The sequence below is a fragment of the Vigna radiata genome, chromosome 1, assembly GCF_000741045.1.
Source record: "Vigna radiata var. radiata cultivar VC1973A chromosome 1, Vradiata_ver6, whole genome shotgun sequence".
Classification (NCBI taxonomy): Eukaryota; Viridiplantae; Streptophyta; class Magnoliopsida; order Fabales; family Fabaceae; genus Vigna; species Vigna radiata.
The window spans coordinates 35,025,168-35,044,546 of NC_028351.1; positions in this window are offsets into that span (position 1 = coordinate 35,025,168).

The following is a 19,379-nucleotide window of genomic DNA, read 5'->3' on the forward strand; positions in this document are numbered from 1 at the left end:
ACAGAGTTTTGAGTGGGAATCGCAAGAGGGTAACAGACTCCGCGAACGAGACTTTGAGATGGCGAGAGTTCTGAGTAGAGAGCGAGAACGTGGCGGGTGGCAGACGTCGCACATAGGTTTAGGGTTTGATTCACTTGTAGCTTTAGGTTTATTGCTTTGTGTAGAGTAGATTCTGGTTCTTGGACTGGTGATTGAGACTCACGGTGAGTGACAGCCCGTGAGTATCTCGGCATTGCTTTTAGGGTAGAAATTTCTTGTACTTTTCATTTTACGTTTAATAAATTTCAATTTTTGTTGATTCTTTTATTGCAATTTATGTTCTCTGCTTCCATTTGATTTCTCTTGATGTTTAATTGATTCTAGAGTTTACTTTCGTTGTAATTTCGTTTTATTGCATTTGATATTTGGTCGTTGTAGTATAGGTTGAACTTTTAGATTCTAAATTTTGATTTCAAGTTTTGATTTGAGTTTTGGTTAGAATTCTGGATTTTACCTTGTTCTATTGAATTTTATTTTCCATTGTCTTGATTTTTGTTGATTGAAATTAGCTTTATGAAACTGTAGTTCATAGTTTAGCATCTATCTTTGTTCCTTTTACATTTAGATTTCGATGTTTTAGATTCTGATTTAGAGATTTTTCATCCATTTAGATTGTTTTCTCTTTGCTTAATGTTTTAGAGTTCTGATAATTGGATTTTAGCTTTAATTCTTTAGATGTTAGGTCTTTCAATCATGATTCATTCCACTTTAATTTACACTATTCCTTCACTATCCAGATTAGATTCATTTTTTTCATTGTATCATTTCATTTAGCTGATGTCAGTTAACATTTAGATATTTTTTTTAGCATTTACTTTTGTGAATATATTTTGGATTGTTCTAGCTTTAGTATATAAGTTATGTTTACTTCTTTTCTTTAAATAGATTTTGTTTTAAATTTTGATTCTTTTCCTTTTAAATTTCAATTTCATTTCCTTGTCCCCACCTGTTTGATAGATAATAAGTAAAAATAAATACAAGACTTAACTATACATTGTAAACTTAATTTTGTCGAGTCTACGGATTGATATCTTGGTCATCCCTATGCTACATTAGTGGGGACCAATTTTGTTCTGCTTTATGCGGCTAAAAAGAAGTTTAACAATAATAAATCGGTAAGACCGGATATCGTATCCCAAGAGACTCGTTTAACACTTTAAAATCGTACAATTATCTAACTAATTTAGACTAAAGAATGATTCCCTTTAATGTGAATTAGTGCAATGAAAATAAACATAATGCATAAGTGATAGATTGAACTTCTTGGGATTAAAACACTAGGAAATGAAATGATTAAAGAGGATATAGAATGGCGATGTTGGAGAATGATTTCTCCTATTAAACTCTCATGCAAATGCACATTACTTCTTCTTCATTTATATGCTCATGTCAACCTTCTAAGTTACTCAAACTCAATCCTTTGGTGGAGAGAGCCTAGATTTACTTATTAAATCTCAATCCCTTGGTAACCTAACAAGTTCATCTACATTAAGACTAGAGGTTTAAGACAACTAAAGTTCCAAGCTCTATCCCTAGACACTATTTCCTTTAGGTGTTTAGTCTAGTTCAAGGTTCACATAACATTTTCCAATATCAAGCAAACCCTAAAATGATGCTATGGTTGATCAAGTCACAACAAGCTTTAAGCAAAGGAAATAAACACTAGCAAATAACGAAAGAAGCTTGTATTCATTCAAAATAAGTGCATTTACAAGAGAGTTTCACAGTTTACATCATTCCCTAACAAAATGAACTTAGCTCTCCATAGTCATGGAGAGCTTGAGCTTACAATGGAAGAAAATGGAAGAGATGGAGAACCAAGGAAGAAGAATGGAGAGTTCCCACAACTCAAAACTAGCTCTAAAGGTCCAAAGGTGTGTTTTTGTGCTTCAGCCACCAAGAAGATAGCCTCCTCGTTGCATGGAAGCCTTAAACAGGTCTAGGGTGCCACATTAGTAAAAGTCACACTCAAGCTCTTAGGGGCGCCCGAGCGCCAGGATTACACAAGAACAATGAGTCAAAGGGCGCCCATGTGCTAGGTTTTGGCTAAATCTGCGAATGGAAGGGCGCCCAACCCCCTTTGGGGCGCCCAGGCGGCAAGTCTACTATGAATCTACGAATGGAAGGGCGCCCCAGCCCCCTTCTGACAGCAAAATGGTGTGAAATTTGCAGTAAACTACAATTGAAAGGGGCTCAGCCCCCCTCCTGAGGCACCCAGGCATGGGAAATCTTCGTGATTCTTCAAGAACACTTGCTTTTGTAGCTTTTCCTGGGCTCCTACTTTTGGTAGTTTAGATGCTCTTCCTAAGCACACAAATTTTCTACAAAACTTAAGGAATTAGTGATGAAAACTCGTATGTGTAACCTAAGCTAAACTTATTCACAAAGTTAGATAAAAGAGGGGATTGCACATTTTTCAAGCATCAATAGAGTTGATTTGGTGAGAAAATTACACCACAGATAATGGTAAGAATTATTGTTATCACGCACCACCCTCGCCTAGCGAAACCAGGGTGGCTCGCATAGTGCACCCAACCTCGCCATGCGAATTACTTCGCATAGGTGACACATTTTAGGTCTCTCGCATGGCGCACCCAGGTCGCACAACGAGTGCCTAGACAAAGACCAACCCTCCCCAAAGACTCGCTACACGCATCACTCGCCCTACGAAATAATCTGGCAAAGGCTCCAGGCCAACCCCAGTCACATAGCGACAGGATTCGTTGTGCGAATCGCCTAAGTAGAGAGCAACACCCTCTGGTCATTCACACAGCGCACCAGCTCGCACAGCGAATGACCTAGGTAGAGAGCACTTCCCTGCATGGACTCGCTGTGTGAGACCATTCGCATAGCGAGTCTGCATAATCTGCAGAACGACCTATTTTTGCAAATTATGCACTCACACAACTCTTTACCAATTTTAATCAATTTTCCCAACTTGTAAGACTTCTAATTCATAATGTAGACCTAATTAAACTTGTCTAATACATTTTAAACATTCTAAAGAAATTCTAAAGTGATTAAGACCTAAATTCATCTTTAAATTACAAATTTTCATAACTTAGGGGCTCAAATCCCATTCTACCATTTCTAACTTGTTTTAGTCCAGTTTTATGATCCTAACAAGTTACATTAGACCTATTTGAACTACCTAAACAGTCAAATTGCTCTCAAGCCCTCAATTGTCCGAAATCACTACCTCACTTCTATGAATGACCTAAAACACTACTCTAGCACTTAACTTTCTAACTAGAAATTGCTCTAACAGAAATCCACATATCCAACCACTTCAATCATGAACCATTTCAGCAAATCAAATTCATCAAAGACAGCTTACAAGCATCACATTTCCAATTCATAGATTCACACCCCAACACATGCGACTTAAGCTACTAAAACCTAGTTTATGCTTCACACAACATATCACTTCATAAATTATCACGCATCCACATAAAAAAAACAATTTAAAGAATATAACTAGCTTCCCTTACCTTGGTGGTTTACACAACCCAACTCACAACGATGCCTCAACAGTACCTCTCACAGCAAAACTTACAAGGTCCTACAACTCACCAAATTGGTGATAGAACTGTCTTTAGAGCTAGGTTGAGCATAGAACAGAAAAGAGAAAACACTAGACACATGCAACCGGCAGAGGTTGAATGTCTAGGTTCAAGAACAGCGGAAAAGGAACAAGGAAAACTTACCCGTTAATGCATATGGCACTTTAGACATGTAATGTTCTTCTTCATCTGTCTGAGAAGCTTTCCCTTTTGAAAACCTTAAGTGAGTTCTCAAAGGAGTATGCCTGGTCTTAGCATTTCCAACATTAAGTTTGTCAAGCAATTTTTCAACATATTTCACTCGAGATAAGTTCAAAATACCTTCAGATCTATCCCATGATATTCTTATTCTGAGAATTTGTTTAGCTGGACCAAAATCTTTCATTTCAAAGTTTTCTAACAATTGCTTTTTTGACCTATTAATTTCTTTCATATTAGCTTCTACAATCAACATGTCATCAACATATAAAGTAAGAATGGTATAACTATCAACATATTTTTTCACATAATAACAATGATATTCTTTCACATCTGTGAAAAATTGAGTTTCTTATAAACTCATTAAACTTCTTATAGACAGTTAGGTTAGTTGAGATTACTACTTAGAGGTAGTAATAATTAAATTAGGTTAGTTAATCGGTTAGACTGGATTAATTAGTTATTAGGGTTTTTTCCTTTCCCTTCTCCATTTTCTTTGTTTGCAGAAACCCTATATAAACAAAGGGCTTCCCTTTCATGAATAGATGAAAGTAATAAAAAGTTTCAATATAGAGCTTTTAAGTTTCCCTTACCAACTCTAAGTTTTTCTTCTTCTTCCATTTCTTCTTCCTCCACCACTGCCACAAACTTCTCTTCAGTTGTAGTTTTTTTTTCTCTTCGTGCCATCTCTGATATGAATTTTAGCAATGTTGTGGTTGGATTCACCATCATGTTGAACTTCATGACCAATAAAAGGTTTAAAGAATAATTCTGATGTATTATTTCAAATAGTAGAGTACCATATATATACATATAAGGATCCTATAATCCTTCATCTATAAAGGAAATGACAAGTGCACAAATATGCACAAATTATAATAATATCTAAATTATAAATAACACAATATTTGATTGCCTAATATCCATTATTAGAATATTTGACATATCTTAACACCCCTACTCAAGTTGGTGCATGTATATCACACATTCCCAACTTGAATCGAGACTCATTAAACAATCTTCTTGACACTCCTTTGGTGAGAACATAAGCCAACTGCAACTTTGATCTTACAAAAGGAAAGGAAATTATTCCAGCTTCAATATTATCTTTGATGAAATGTCTATCAATATCCACATGCTTTGTTCTATCATGTTGCACAGGATTATGAGCAATTGCTATAGCCGAAGTATTGTCATAGTACAAACTCATAGCTTCATTTGATTTAAATCCAAAATCTGATAGCACATTTTTAATCCATAAAAGTTTACATACACCTAGTGTCATGCCTCTAAATTCTGCTTCAGCACTAGATCTTGCTATTACATGATGTTTTTTACTCTTCCATGTTACAAGATTTCCTCCTACAAAAGTAAAGTATCCAGAGGTAGATCTTCTATCATCTTTTGAACCTGCCCAACCTGCATCAGTGAACCTTTCTACCTTCAAGTTTGCATGATTTGAGAACAAAATTCCTTTACCAGGAGCGGACTTCAAATATCTCAAAATCCTCTCAACAACATCCATATGAAGCTTTTGTGGGTCATGCATAAATTGACTAACAACATTCACTGCATAAGTGATATCTAGAGTGCATGACACAAATAAATTAATTTTCCTACCAGTCTTTGGTATCTCCCTTTGTCTATGCTTACTGAATTTGAGCATTGAAAGAGTTTATGATTTTGTTCAATTGGTGTATCAGCTGGTTTACTCCCAAGCAACCCAGTTTCAAATAGTAAGTCAATAGTATATTTTCTTTGGCATAGGAAAATACCATGTTTTGATCTAGCTACTTCAATACCTAGAAAATATTTGAGATTTCCAAGTTGTTTCATCTCAAATTCAGATGCAAGGTATTGTTGTAAATTAGAGATCTCATCTTGGTCATTTCCTGTAACAATCATGTCATCTACATATATAATCAAAGTTGTAATTTTTTCTTTTCTTCTCTTAAAAAATAAGGTGTGATCAGAGTTACTTGCTCTATAACCAAACGCCTTCATAAACTTAGTAAACCTTCCAAACCAGGCTCTTGGAGATTGTTTTAATCCATATAGTGCCTTCTTTAATTTGCAAACCTTCATTCCAGTTGAATCTGTCATGCCTGGTGGAGAATCCATATAAATTTCTTCTGAAATTTCTCCATGTAGGAAAGCATTTTTCACATAAAATTGTAGAAGAGGCCAATCTTGGTTTGCTGCTAGGGACAAAAGTATTCTCACCGTGTTGAGCTTGGCTACTGGTGCAAACGTTTCTTGGTAATCTACACCATAAGACAGAGTGTAACCTTTAGCCACAAGTCGTGCTTTATACCTCTCAATAGTTCCATCAACTTTATGCTTAATTGTAAATACCCATTTACAGCCAACCGTTTTCTTCCCTCTTGGTAAGGACACAAGATCCCAAGTGTTATTTTTTTCTAAAGCTATTATCTCCTCAACCATTGCTTTGGTCCATCTAGGATCTGTCAAAGCTTCCTGTACATTACTAGGAATAGAAATTGAAGATAATTGAGATACAAATGATGCATATGATTGAGATAACCTATAAGATGACACATATTTACTAATGAGATATTTAACTTTGGCTTGGAGGTCTGGTTCATATTTAGCTGGAGGTTGACCACGGTTAGAACGAGGTGGAAGATTATATTGAACAGTAGTAGACTCAATGTTTGGTATCCTGGTGATTTTAGGCAGACAAGAATCAATTTCATTAGTATTATCAGAGATAAGATCAGAAGGTACCTCTGAAGAGTCAAGCTGAACCTGTGGAGAAGATTGAGCCAATTGGTTATGATNAGAAGACACTGTATTATCCAGAAAAGAAGTGTCCATATTTTGGATTGGCTCACTTCCTGCAGAATGATCCTCACACGATAATTTATCTTCACAATATAATTTTATATCGGAGATATCAAACATATTAACATCATGATTATGCACTTCACTTTCATGGCCTCCCTAAAGTGGAGAATCAACATAAAAAAATTCATGCTCATTAAATGTCACATCCATAGAGATATAAAATTTCTTTGATGGTGGATGGTAAGCACGATAACCTTTTTGAGTTGATCCATACCCAACAAAAACACATTTGATAGCTCATTCTTCAAGCTTTATACGTTGATGTGAGTGTAAGTGAACATATATAATACATCCAAAAACAAGAGGGGGTAAATAAACTATGGGAGGAAGGATACAATGATCAGACAACACATCAAAAAGCCTTCGAAAGTTAAGCATACTAGAAGGGGTTCGATTAATTAAATAAACGGTAGAGCTCATAGCCTCACCCCATAAATGAGATGGGACATTACCATCTATCAAAAGTGATCTAGTCACCTCTAATATATGTCTATTTTTCCTTTCAGTCACACCATTTTGTTGTGGTGAATAAGGACATGTAGTTTGATGCAAGATGCCTTTAGAGTTCATGAACTCTATAAATTTAGTCTTAAAATATTCCCCTCCATTGTCTGGTCGAATGAAATTAATATGTGTGTTAAATTGTGTAACGATCATATGATGAAAGGAACGAAACACGTCACACACTTCACTTTTATGTTTAAGCAAATATACCCAGGTTACCCGAGTACAATCATCAACAAAACTGATAAACCATTTTTTCCATTATGTGCAGATTGTGGGGCAGGGCCCCAAACATCTGTGTGAATTAATGAAAAAGGAAAATCAGTTTTGTTATTGCTTAAAGGAAACACAACACGATGATTTTTTGCCAAAACACAAGTTTCACAAAAAAAAAATCAGAAATATTGCATTTATGAAATAGTGATGGAAATAATTTTTTTAAATAACCAAAAGAGGGATGTCCCAACCGTTTATGCCACAACCAAATTTCTTTTTTGTTTTTATCTTGTTTATGATCATTCGCAAGACAAGCTAATCTTCTTTTATGGTTTTGTTGTGAGACATTTTCAAGATAATANANTCNTTCACTCTCTCTACCACTGGCAATCTTCTCCTTGGAATGGATGTTCTGAAAAAGACAATGGGTTGGGTAAAACAAGGCAACACAAGAATGTGATTTGGTTAACTTGCTGATAGAGATAAGATTACAGTTTAATGTAGGAACAAATAAAACATCAGGAATCGATAAAGAGGGTGACAGGGATATAGTACCTATACCTTCAATAGGAGACGAGACCCCATTGGCATTAATAATAACAATTTTAGAATAATTAGAGGAAAAATTAGTAAATATATGAGGATCACAAGTCATATGTCAATAGCACCTGAATCAATTATTCAATCACTACTCTTAGTAAGAAGAGAAAGATTAAGAACAGAGTTAGATATATCTGACTTGCTCTGATACCATATTAGAAAGTGGGTTTAAGCTTAACTCAACCCCACAAAACCGGCTTGTAAGGTGAGGATTTCACCTCACTTATATATTATAAATTGGCTTTATCTCTAGTCGATGTGGGACTTCCAACACACNTCCTTCACGCCGAGGTATAAACATCTCGTGCGTGATAGTAGAAATTGGGTGGTCCAATATTGGCCCCACAGCAGGTGGAATAGAAACAGAAATGCCCACTTAGAACTCGCTAGGATAGGCTCTAATCATGGCTCTGATACCATAATAAAAGGTTTAAAGAATAATTTTGATATATTATTTCAAAGAGTAGAGTACCATATATATAATATATATATAATATATATATATATATATATATATATAATATATATATATATATATATATATATATATATATATATATATATANATATATATATATATATATATATATATATATATATATATATATATATAAGGATCCTATAATCCTTCATCTATCAAAAAAAATGACAAGTGCACAAATCTGCACAAATTATAATAATATCTAAATTATAAATATCACAATATTTGATTGCCTAATATCTATTAATAAAATATTTAGCATATCTTAATAATGACAAAACACATTGTATACTTTTATTATCTCGTATTTTTCGTGTCGCTTGAAATCAAAAGACACATTAAGAAAATGAAAGGTTTATTACGTCATGTAAAAATAGAAAAATGAAAGGGAGTAATAGTTAAAAATTTTAGAAAGGGAATAATAGTGAATTTTTAAAAATGGACATTTTTTATACTATCTTAACTGGTATAAAAAAAGACACGTTTTACAAAAATTTTGAAACCGGTAAAAAGAACGAAAACTTTTTATACCGTGTATATCTATACTAGTTTTAAAATCCATATAAAAAACATTTTTTAACCGATATAAAAAAAAATTTAATCGATGTAAAAAATATTTTTTAACTGATATAAAAATATTTTTTATTAAATATTTTCCCAAACAAATAATATATAAAATATTTTTAATGTAAAAAATAAAATTTTATAACGAATTATAATATAAATTCTAAACGTCAATTTTTGGAAAAAAAATATTTTGTTATAATATGATAAAGTGTATAATTAATGAAATACTTTATACCTTAGTTTAGGGAGAAATATACTTAACATAAAATTCAATAATGATTATCCTGAATGATATAATTACTTTTAGATTTATTAAATATGTATTCCATACCAATCACAATCTAAAAAAAATTGATATTTTAAAAAATAACTTTTGGAGAAATACCTTTAATTTTCAAAATCTACATTATTTCTGCACTTTAAAGGATAAATGTGTCGACAAAAGTAGCTATATATAGAAGCATGGTGGTCGAATTCTATTATATATTTTTATAAGTGACAGATGTGAGGCACAAGAATATGCAACAAAGCACCTTTCTATCCACAACTTTGAGTTAGATCCAAGTCACCTAATAAACTCCATAAAAGATTTATATAAAATGGCTCTCATTTATTTTTTATGCTGTAATTTTTTTTGTTTAGCATGATTTTATGTTAGAACAACATGTTATTTTACTCTGTTTTCAAAATTAAAAAATATATAAAAATAAAATAAAATGCATTTTTAAAAATTTAAATTATATTATTGAATTATAATTCTAATTTATGTATAATAATTTTATATAAAAATTAATATTTGCCTAGTAATTGAACAAATGTTCTTTAGCACACAAACAAAGTATCCCTTCCTAAAAAGGTACGACAAATGATAGAATATTTGCCTTCCTTTTGCCTATACCAAATAACATTAATATCACATTTTTTATGAGCATATAAATCTCTACCACGTTTTGTTCAATTGGAAAGAAATGACAAACATGCTGGTTTCCAATAAAACCCCCAAATTTAAGATGATAGTTATTCTTTCTTACTTAAAATTTTATCACAAAAATTAAGAATAATATTTTTAAAATTATTTGTATAAAATATTTAATTTTTGGAAATGCTTTCTATGTCTACCAAAGAGTATACACTCAATTTTTTCCATATTATTATTATTATTCTAAAGTTTTAATTAACTTAGCATCGAAAATTATAAGGCCAAGTAGACTTGTATTTGATATTTGGATTTGACAACTCGAATTCAACTTTAAAAGGTCCACTAACTTAGAAATGAGACTTTGTCAACAATATTTGACCACTCTATCATACGAATATGTTTTCTTATTTAAAATTTTAGTATAATTATTTATTATCATAACTCATTACTAATATCATTATCAAACATTTTTTATATAAACTCATATATAGATTAATAGCTAAACCTTAATCAAATACATGAAATTCTACACCTTGTTCTTCTAAATATTAACTTGGTTGTTTACATTCTAAATGTTCTACTATTTTCCATTCAAGTAAATAAAATTTAATTTTTCATTTTAGTTTTTTTATTTAAATAACTTCAATTAATTGAATGATGGAAAAAATGGTGATTCCATTACAAAAGGAATATAAGACAGATGTGGTGATTTTTTTTAAAAGATAAAAGTAATAAATATATATAAAAAGAAAAAGAAAGAAAGAGAAATAAAAATAAGAATATATAAATTTCGTATAAAAAGAAACCAACTAAATAATCAATAATTATATTCTTATTGGAAATAGAATTAAATTATAATATATAAGTAAAATATAATTAATATTTATTAAATCAATTTTATAAGATTCTATTAGACATAAATCGTAACATCTCAATAAATATAGATTGAAAGTTATAAATATTTTTAGGAGTTAACAAAAACGATAAGATAAAACAGTATAGGATATACATGCTTAGACCGAATGGTCATGGGTTCAGTTTAAGACCGAACGGTACTACAAAAGAGGTTTACATTGAACAACTTTACAAAACGATATATACACCGAACAGTTTTCTAGGCAATAAAACTATCTACAATTCTACTGTCCAGACGGTCCTACATTATCTTCAGGATGAACGGTTTGCAAAGCTTCTTCCAAGGAATCTTCAAAATTACCTTCTACTCACATCCATTGGATGATCATTGCAGTGAAGAGAACAACCGAACGGGCAGTTACCGAACGGTAATACAAACATGATAGGAAAAAATAATTAAGGGTAAGCTTATGTAATTTAATTAATCAATTCCAACATACATTTAAACATAATAGTTGAATGATCCAAAACTATATTTCAATCATACAATCATCATACCAATATAACAATAAAAAACCGAACGTATAAATCATCATGACTGACCACTTTTGACACTGTCCGGACTGTATGAACCATGTATTTACGACGTTTTTGCACCCGGGTGGACCTGGCTGGGATTCACTCAACAGACCACCACCTGAGGTTAGTCCAGTAGAGCTACCTCGGTATTGAAATACCCTGAGGCTAAAGGACCTCCTGCCATTCCCACGCATTACCCTCCTCTACATGAGGAGGTGTAATCACGGAATATCAGGATAAACGACAACTTAACTTAGCCATGTTCATAATTTACCATTCAATTTCAATCATGAGACATTCCTCCTTGGAATTCTCTTAAAACGATCATAATATTCCTCATCTTTCTCATTCCATATAATCCAAATCCAATAGTATAACACACAATCCCATTCAGAAATAATTCTTTAATATATAAAAAGGTACTTTAAGGAAATGACCGAATGGTTAAACACTGATTAACTCTAGGGAAAACCGAATCCTATTTAAGACCGAACATGCAGAATCTTAACTTTGAGAATAAGGTCCAAAATTTACTACCAATATCTCAAACTGAATATAGGGGCTTAGACCGAGACATTAGAGCTTAAACTGAGTACTTTACAGCTTTGGCCGAATGATTTAAAACAAAAGAAGTTATCTTCAAGAAACCGAGTGTCAGTACAAGACCGAACACTCTTTGGAAAATCAAGTTTCAATGTAAGATCGAACACTCTTCCAAAGAAATAGTATTAATATAAAACCAAGTACTTCAAAGACTAAGTGCTAGTCTAAGACCGAGCACTTAAATGACCGAAATGCTAGTTTATGACCGAGTGCTTCAAAACCGAGTGTCAGTACAAAACCGACCACTCAACAATAAATATTATTAATATAAGACCGAGCACTTTAAATAACAGAAATGCTAGTCTATGACCGAGCACTTCAAAACCGAGTGTCAGTACAAAACCGACCACTCAACAATAAATAATATTAATATAAGACCGAATACTTAAGTGACCGAACGCTCAGTTTATGACCGAACATTTTAAACAGATGATGATATATAGCAAAACCGAAAATGAAATCCTCATGACTTATTTGGAGTTGTCTTGACTAAACTACTTAGAAGAATAAAATACATATATAATCTTTAGGATATCGATCGGTCATCAACTGAAATCTCCTACAAAAGAGACTTCAGTAAAGACCAAACGTACTAGGAGAATACCGAACGGTCATGTACATGACCCTCGATCAGGTTATAGAATTCTACAGAGTTTTCAACTTAACCTTATTGCTACCAAAGTCTTATCCATTTTTCCATCACCAATACGTTCAAACAGACATGCAAGATCACAAAATCAACCAATTCATACATGTAAAATCATTCCAGCATACCACATCCAAAGAGTAGAAATCATAATTAAATTACAAGCTTCCCTTACCTCTAATTCTAGCTAGCTTCCAAGTCTTTTACTGCAACTACTTCTATGGCTCCAAATCAAAGGTCTGATCGGTGAAAAGTGTCCATCATTGCATCAAATACACAAAAATGGATTCAGAGAGCGAATTAACAAACACATGCAAGCTGAAACGGTTCTTGCATACAAGGAAGATGAAGAACTTTAAATGACAAAGGAGATTTGATCTTACCGGTTCAAATGGAAAACTGATCGGTGCAGTTGAAAGAGCTTGTCACCGGGAAGACTTAATCTGAAGCTGATTGATGATCGGAGAAGAACAATGGTAAGAAATCTTAGAGAGAAGAAATGAAGTTCTAGAGAGAAGGAGGAGGAAATGGTTTTCTGAAGGTTGAAGATGAAGATTGCATGCAGAGAAGTGACACCAATTTTTAAAATCCTATTTTAAATACGGTCTCTCAAAAACCGAACGGTCCATTCCGTGTCTGTCACCTATCTTCCACTTTCTTAAAATCCACACCTTTCTTAGTGCCACACGATTCTCAATGGACGAGGAAATTAATAGACGTGACAACTTGTTTCTCAATTAAGGAATTTAAAAGAACGTAACATTCTATCTCCCACTACGAGGAATTTAAGAGGTCTTACATAAATCTCTTATTTGGTACCAAAGTTTACTCTAATTAAATTCTTTGAAAGTATTATACATTTAGACCAATCAAATTATATTAAATAACTTTTTTTAGTAAGATGACTCACCAAAATTCAATTAGAATAATTCGTTCGAATCCATGATACTTTCTATAGTGAATCAAACCAATCCCATTTATACTCGTTAGAATTAGATAAGGGATATCTAATAGATAAAAAAAAAGTATTTTATGATTTGGATAATAATAATATTTATATTGTATTATTATTTGAATTAAATAATGTATTTGAGAAAAAACCTAACATTAAAAAATACATGTGAATGTGAAAAGAGGTAAACATACGTTTACTTTTATTGGACATTCAAACTTTAATAGGTAAATTATGAACTTGATTTAAGATTTAAATAATGAATTTGATTTCTACGACGTTTGTGGTTACAATTCAATACTTTGTAAATTGTGATAATTGTATTATATACACAAGCAAATATATATATATATATATATATATATATATATATATATATATTTTAACTATCTTTTAGTAAATATTTGTATTTATATACATGTGTGTTTTAAGTTGAAGTTGTATTTTATATTGATATAAATTTTTACAAGTATGTTTATAAGTTTTTTTCTTAGGATATAACCCTTATATTATACTAAAAGCAAGTTGATAATGTTGGTTAAAAATAATAAGAAAAATAATCGGCTTAATACACAAAACATTGGCATATTTTGTTTTAATACAATAAAAAAAATGTACAAAATTCAACATATGTTTCACATTTAAAATTTCTCATGGTGTTTATTAAAAGAAAAATTAATGTTAATATGTAATTATAGTCTTTTATTTTTACTTTTTTTTTCTTTGTAAACATAAAATACAGAGTGATTTCTCGAAGTTAAATTTTTGTTAGATTTTATTAGGAATTTATTCTCTATGTTTAAACTTTTGACTTATTTTGATCCGTAATTTATTTATTTATATTTAATTGATATGAAAGACTTAATAAATTTTTTTTCGTTAAATTGATATTAATACCATTATTTGATATTATTACATGTAAAAAATAAGTTTTGTTTTACTGTGTGACATGTCAAAATTAGAAAAGTTTCAAAATATGTGAGAAAACATTACATTTTACAACCAAACATTTTTAATTGCTAATACAATATTTAATTTGGTCACAAATTTAGTGACTAAAATATTATATTTAGCATCCAAAAAATTTCAGTCTTTACTTAATATATTAAATATATTTTAGCGACCAACAGTTTTTGGTGTCTATTACAATAGTATTTCGGTCACTAATTTATTGATTAAACATATTTTAACTGCTGACAATTTTTTTTTGACAAATATAATATTATTTCGACGTCAATTTGGTAACTAAAATATAGAATTTACAAACCAAAAGTTTGTTATCACTATACAAATAAATATTACTAAACACTAATTTAGTTGCTATTTCGGTCACTAATTTTTTATTATTACTATTTGAGGGCTATTTCAATAATAACTTGTGACAAGTTTTCTCAATCACTAAATTCTATTTTTTAGTAGTAAAAAGTGATTTAGATTTTGATATATAATAGATAAAAAATTTTATATGTAACACTTTTAAACTATATTAAATTCAATTTAATAAAAAAGACCACATTAAATCTTTTACAAAAATATAAACTCAACTAAATTTAAAAAAAAAAAAAGAACCAAAACAAATTAAAAGTTTAAGTAGAAATCAAATTATGAATTAAACCTACTTATTAACATTAACTTTTCGATAAAAGCATGTCTCAAAGTTACTAAAGATGAAACGTGCTCAATGATTTTAAATATTAATAAAGTTAAAGAAAAATTATCAGAAACAAAGTTGCACCTTTTTTATTATACTAAAATTATCAGAAAAATACCTAAATTTATATCAATATAAAAGTAGATAATTACAAATTAATAAAAGAAATTCAGCATATATAATATCTATACCTTTTTTAAAAATATTCATTTATTTAAAATATTTGAAAAAATATTTAGAACAAATATTGCTTTCTTTCATAACACAACGGATACTCTCAAGTTACATTGGAGTTGGTTGATGAACGTCTATTTTGACGGTCGTTAGTGACCTTTAATATGTATTAAGTTTAAACCTAAAAATTAAAGGTTGCAATTTTTTATTTATTTTCTTCCTTTGAAAGCTTTTGAAAATCAAAATGAGACGAGCTTGAAAGTCTCAATAAGATGAAGAAAGTCAAAATTCTTCTGTAATTTTTTCAACTTATTCGTTTCATAAACAGAATTTAAGGTTAAACATTCTCTTATAGGTCGAATTAATTAAAATTTAAAGTTACTGTGAAATAACTTTATTCTGTGTAGAATGACCTCACGTAAAGTTTGTAAAGAAAATGTAGTTAAAGAAGCATTGTACTATTCTGTGTTAGAAATCAAATTGGACTTTTCTATCTTACTTTAATTTTCTGGTCACTTTCTCTTCAACTTTTCTGTAAATTAATTAATATTGGTTTTGAAACAAAAAATTCTGAATACAGAAATTAATTGGGTATATGTCATTCATTAACAATTCTTAACTATATAATATTGTTACACAAAATTATAAAATCAAAAGGCTTTCTAGTTATTTTCCCAGGTCATCAATTTATATATCATGGTAAATTTCTCAATGGAGCTTAAAATTTATAAGTAAAATTAGTGGAATTTAACTCTGAGAAACAAAAACTATATTTATTATTATTTTAAAATAAAGTATTATAGTTTTATCCGGATTTGTAATGTCTATCTTCTCATATGAAAGATCTGAATGACTTGATGGTTTTTTAAATAAAGTATTATATTTTTATTGAATGAAAGAATATATTTAATTAGATATTCTTGTTTATTTTTTGATCATTTTATTTTTTACTTATTAATATTGTTAATAAGATATTTATTCAGATATTTTTTATTATATATTATATATTTTTATATTTTTTTCTAATTTTGAAGAAGTAATTTATCATTAATTTTATTCATTATTTTATCCAACTTTAAGTTATAGGAATTTAATTTTACAAGAAAAAAAGGAAAAATATTATTATATCACTTGTTTATTTCTTTCTTTCTGTCTCTTCCATTCAACCTGGTTGAGAGGGAGATCAATCTTTTTTACCATCTTTAATTTTTTCTTTTTTTTTGCAATATTATCTTTAATTTTTAAAATGTATTTGTTTGTCGTCAGTTTTTTTATACCTTTTGCTTATTTTATTTTTCTATTCTAAAGACAGAAAAAGAAGTAAAGAAAATAAGTTTGAATCTCTTAATTTTTGGTATTTATCAGTTTTGGTAGCAATATCAGTTCTGAAAATAGGCTACATGTTCCGAGTAAGGAATGTCGGGTGTGAACATTTCATTGGACAAAACAATTAAGGGTGTTGCTACTTACACCTCTCAAAGTAGGACCTGTACCTCCCCATTAATTTAATTTATTTCAAAAATATTCTACACCTCCCCACTATTTTTTTTTATTCCAAAAATACCCTACACCTCCCCACTATCCTTAACCATCTTTATCTTTCCCTCTCTACATTAATGGAGCATTCACCTAGTTCAGATTTGAATTTGTAACATACTACAAAATATAAAATTTAGAGAAAACTTCAATATTAGTACTTCTACCATTTCCATTTTATAAAATTAAAACTTAGATACAAATACAAAATAATAAACATAATAATATTAATAGTAAATAATGATATGTTATTATTATTATATACTAACTTTATAACGACGAAAGAACTAAATAAATTCTAAATCTTTAACAAATAACTTTTTTTTTTATATTTTAAGTATTTAATACTATTTTTATATTATTTATCTAATAAATTAAATATTTTATTCAAATTATTTGAGTCAAACATGTCGGTGAGTTAAAACATAATATAATGTTAAAAATTATAGATATTATATGTAAAAAAAAATACATGTATATAAACATTTTTCTAGAAATTTAGAACAAAATTTTACCATTTATTAAGTAATTTGAAAAGAAAAAAATATATTCAACAAGGAAAATAAGATTGAATCAAACTTATTTAAGAAAATATATTCAAATTTAAGTCATGTAAATGCTCCATTAATGAGTCATGTGAATGCTCCATTAATGTAGAGAGAGAAAGAGAAAGAGGAAGATGGTTAAGGATAGTGGGGAGATGTAGGATATTTTTGGAATAAAAGAAAATAGTGAGGAGGTGTAGAATATTTTTAAAATAAAATAAATTAAATTAATGGGGAGGTACAGGTCCCACTTGGAGAGGTGTAAGGAGCAACACCCAACAATTAAATATGCTTAAATTTTCACACGACCCTAGCTATCATAAAATAACACAGAATATAGTTTCATAACATCTTTGTATCTCAATATGTATAATAGTTACAATTAATAAAATAGTACAATGTGATAAAAGATATTAAAATATAAATAATTATATTACTATTAAAGAAATAATAATAAGTTGTTAATAAAAATAAAAAATAATAATAAATTTATGAAACAATAATAAAAATAATAAGATTATTTTAAACATAAAATAATATAAATGATAAACAATACTAATAAAATTAAAAAAGATAACAATAATAATAAAATTATAATTTATTATTTAATTGAAATAATTTTATAATATCATTTTAAAAGTTTATTATATTAATCAAATCACTTTTAAATGTTTTCATTTAATCCATTCACTTAATATTTTTTTTAATTGAAAAAACTTTATTTTCCACTCTTCGTATTTTTCATCATTTTCCACTCTTCAAAATTTACTCCTAAACAAATTTGGTAGATTAGAAAAGAAGGGAAAAAAGTGAGGTTGCTTGGCTTAAAAGAAATGGAGTGGAAAGTGAAAAGAAATTAAAGGAAAGTTTGTTAGTGATAAAGAGATTTAATGGATTGGAAAACAAGGGAAAAAAGTAGAAATTAGTGTTTTTTTGGGTTAAGAGAAATAAAGTAGAAAGTGAAGAGAATAAAAGAAAAGTTTGTGAGTGATTTAATATGTATATTAGATAAAAAGTATTAATTGATAAAATTTCGAAATTATAATTTAACTCTTATGTATAAAATTAATTCAAAACAAAATAAGATTATAATTTCGTTCCATGAATTTAGTTGAACAAAAATTACGAATTATTTAACATGACATAGACAAGTAAAAATTGTTGAAAAAAATATTTATAAAGAAAATAATTTAAATTTTGGTATATAAATAATTGGAAAATATTTAAGCATAATAAAACTTGTAAAAATGTAGGACATAATTAATGTTAAACATAAAATGGTACAATGAAGTAGTTTAGAAACATACACACACATATATGAAAAATTAGAAAAATCCAAGGGCCTAGGACCCAGTAAGGTTTTGTTAGGTCTCTGCCCAGAAGGTAGGTACCCTACAAAACATGCAATAGACATTAAACATATGCACCCGTCCCTAAGAGAGAGGATCTTAATTAGGACTAGTGAAATCCTATTTTGAGGTTGGCCAAAACCAAGACTTCCAGAAAAAATAGTTTTTCATTATTATTATTATAAACTTTTTTGTGCTGTGCGCCGCAATTTTCTGCCTTCTCTTGCACGTCCAAACCCAAAGTCTAATAATGATGATCCGTAAACGTGATCCATTTTGTTGCACAAAATGCAAATGCATGCTTCTAAATCCTTTCGGCCTCCACTAAACTTGGCCATATTCTTGGAACAGATAGAGCATAATGATTGAAATTTGAAAATATGGGAACAAAATCTGATTTTTAAATCTAACTCAATTTTATAAAATCGATTTTTAAAGTAAAATTTATACCTCACTTATATATTATAAATTAATTTTATATCTAATCGATATGAAACTTCTAACAGTATCTGTAACATCCCTATTATATAGCAT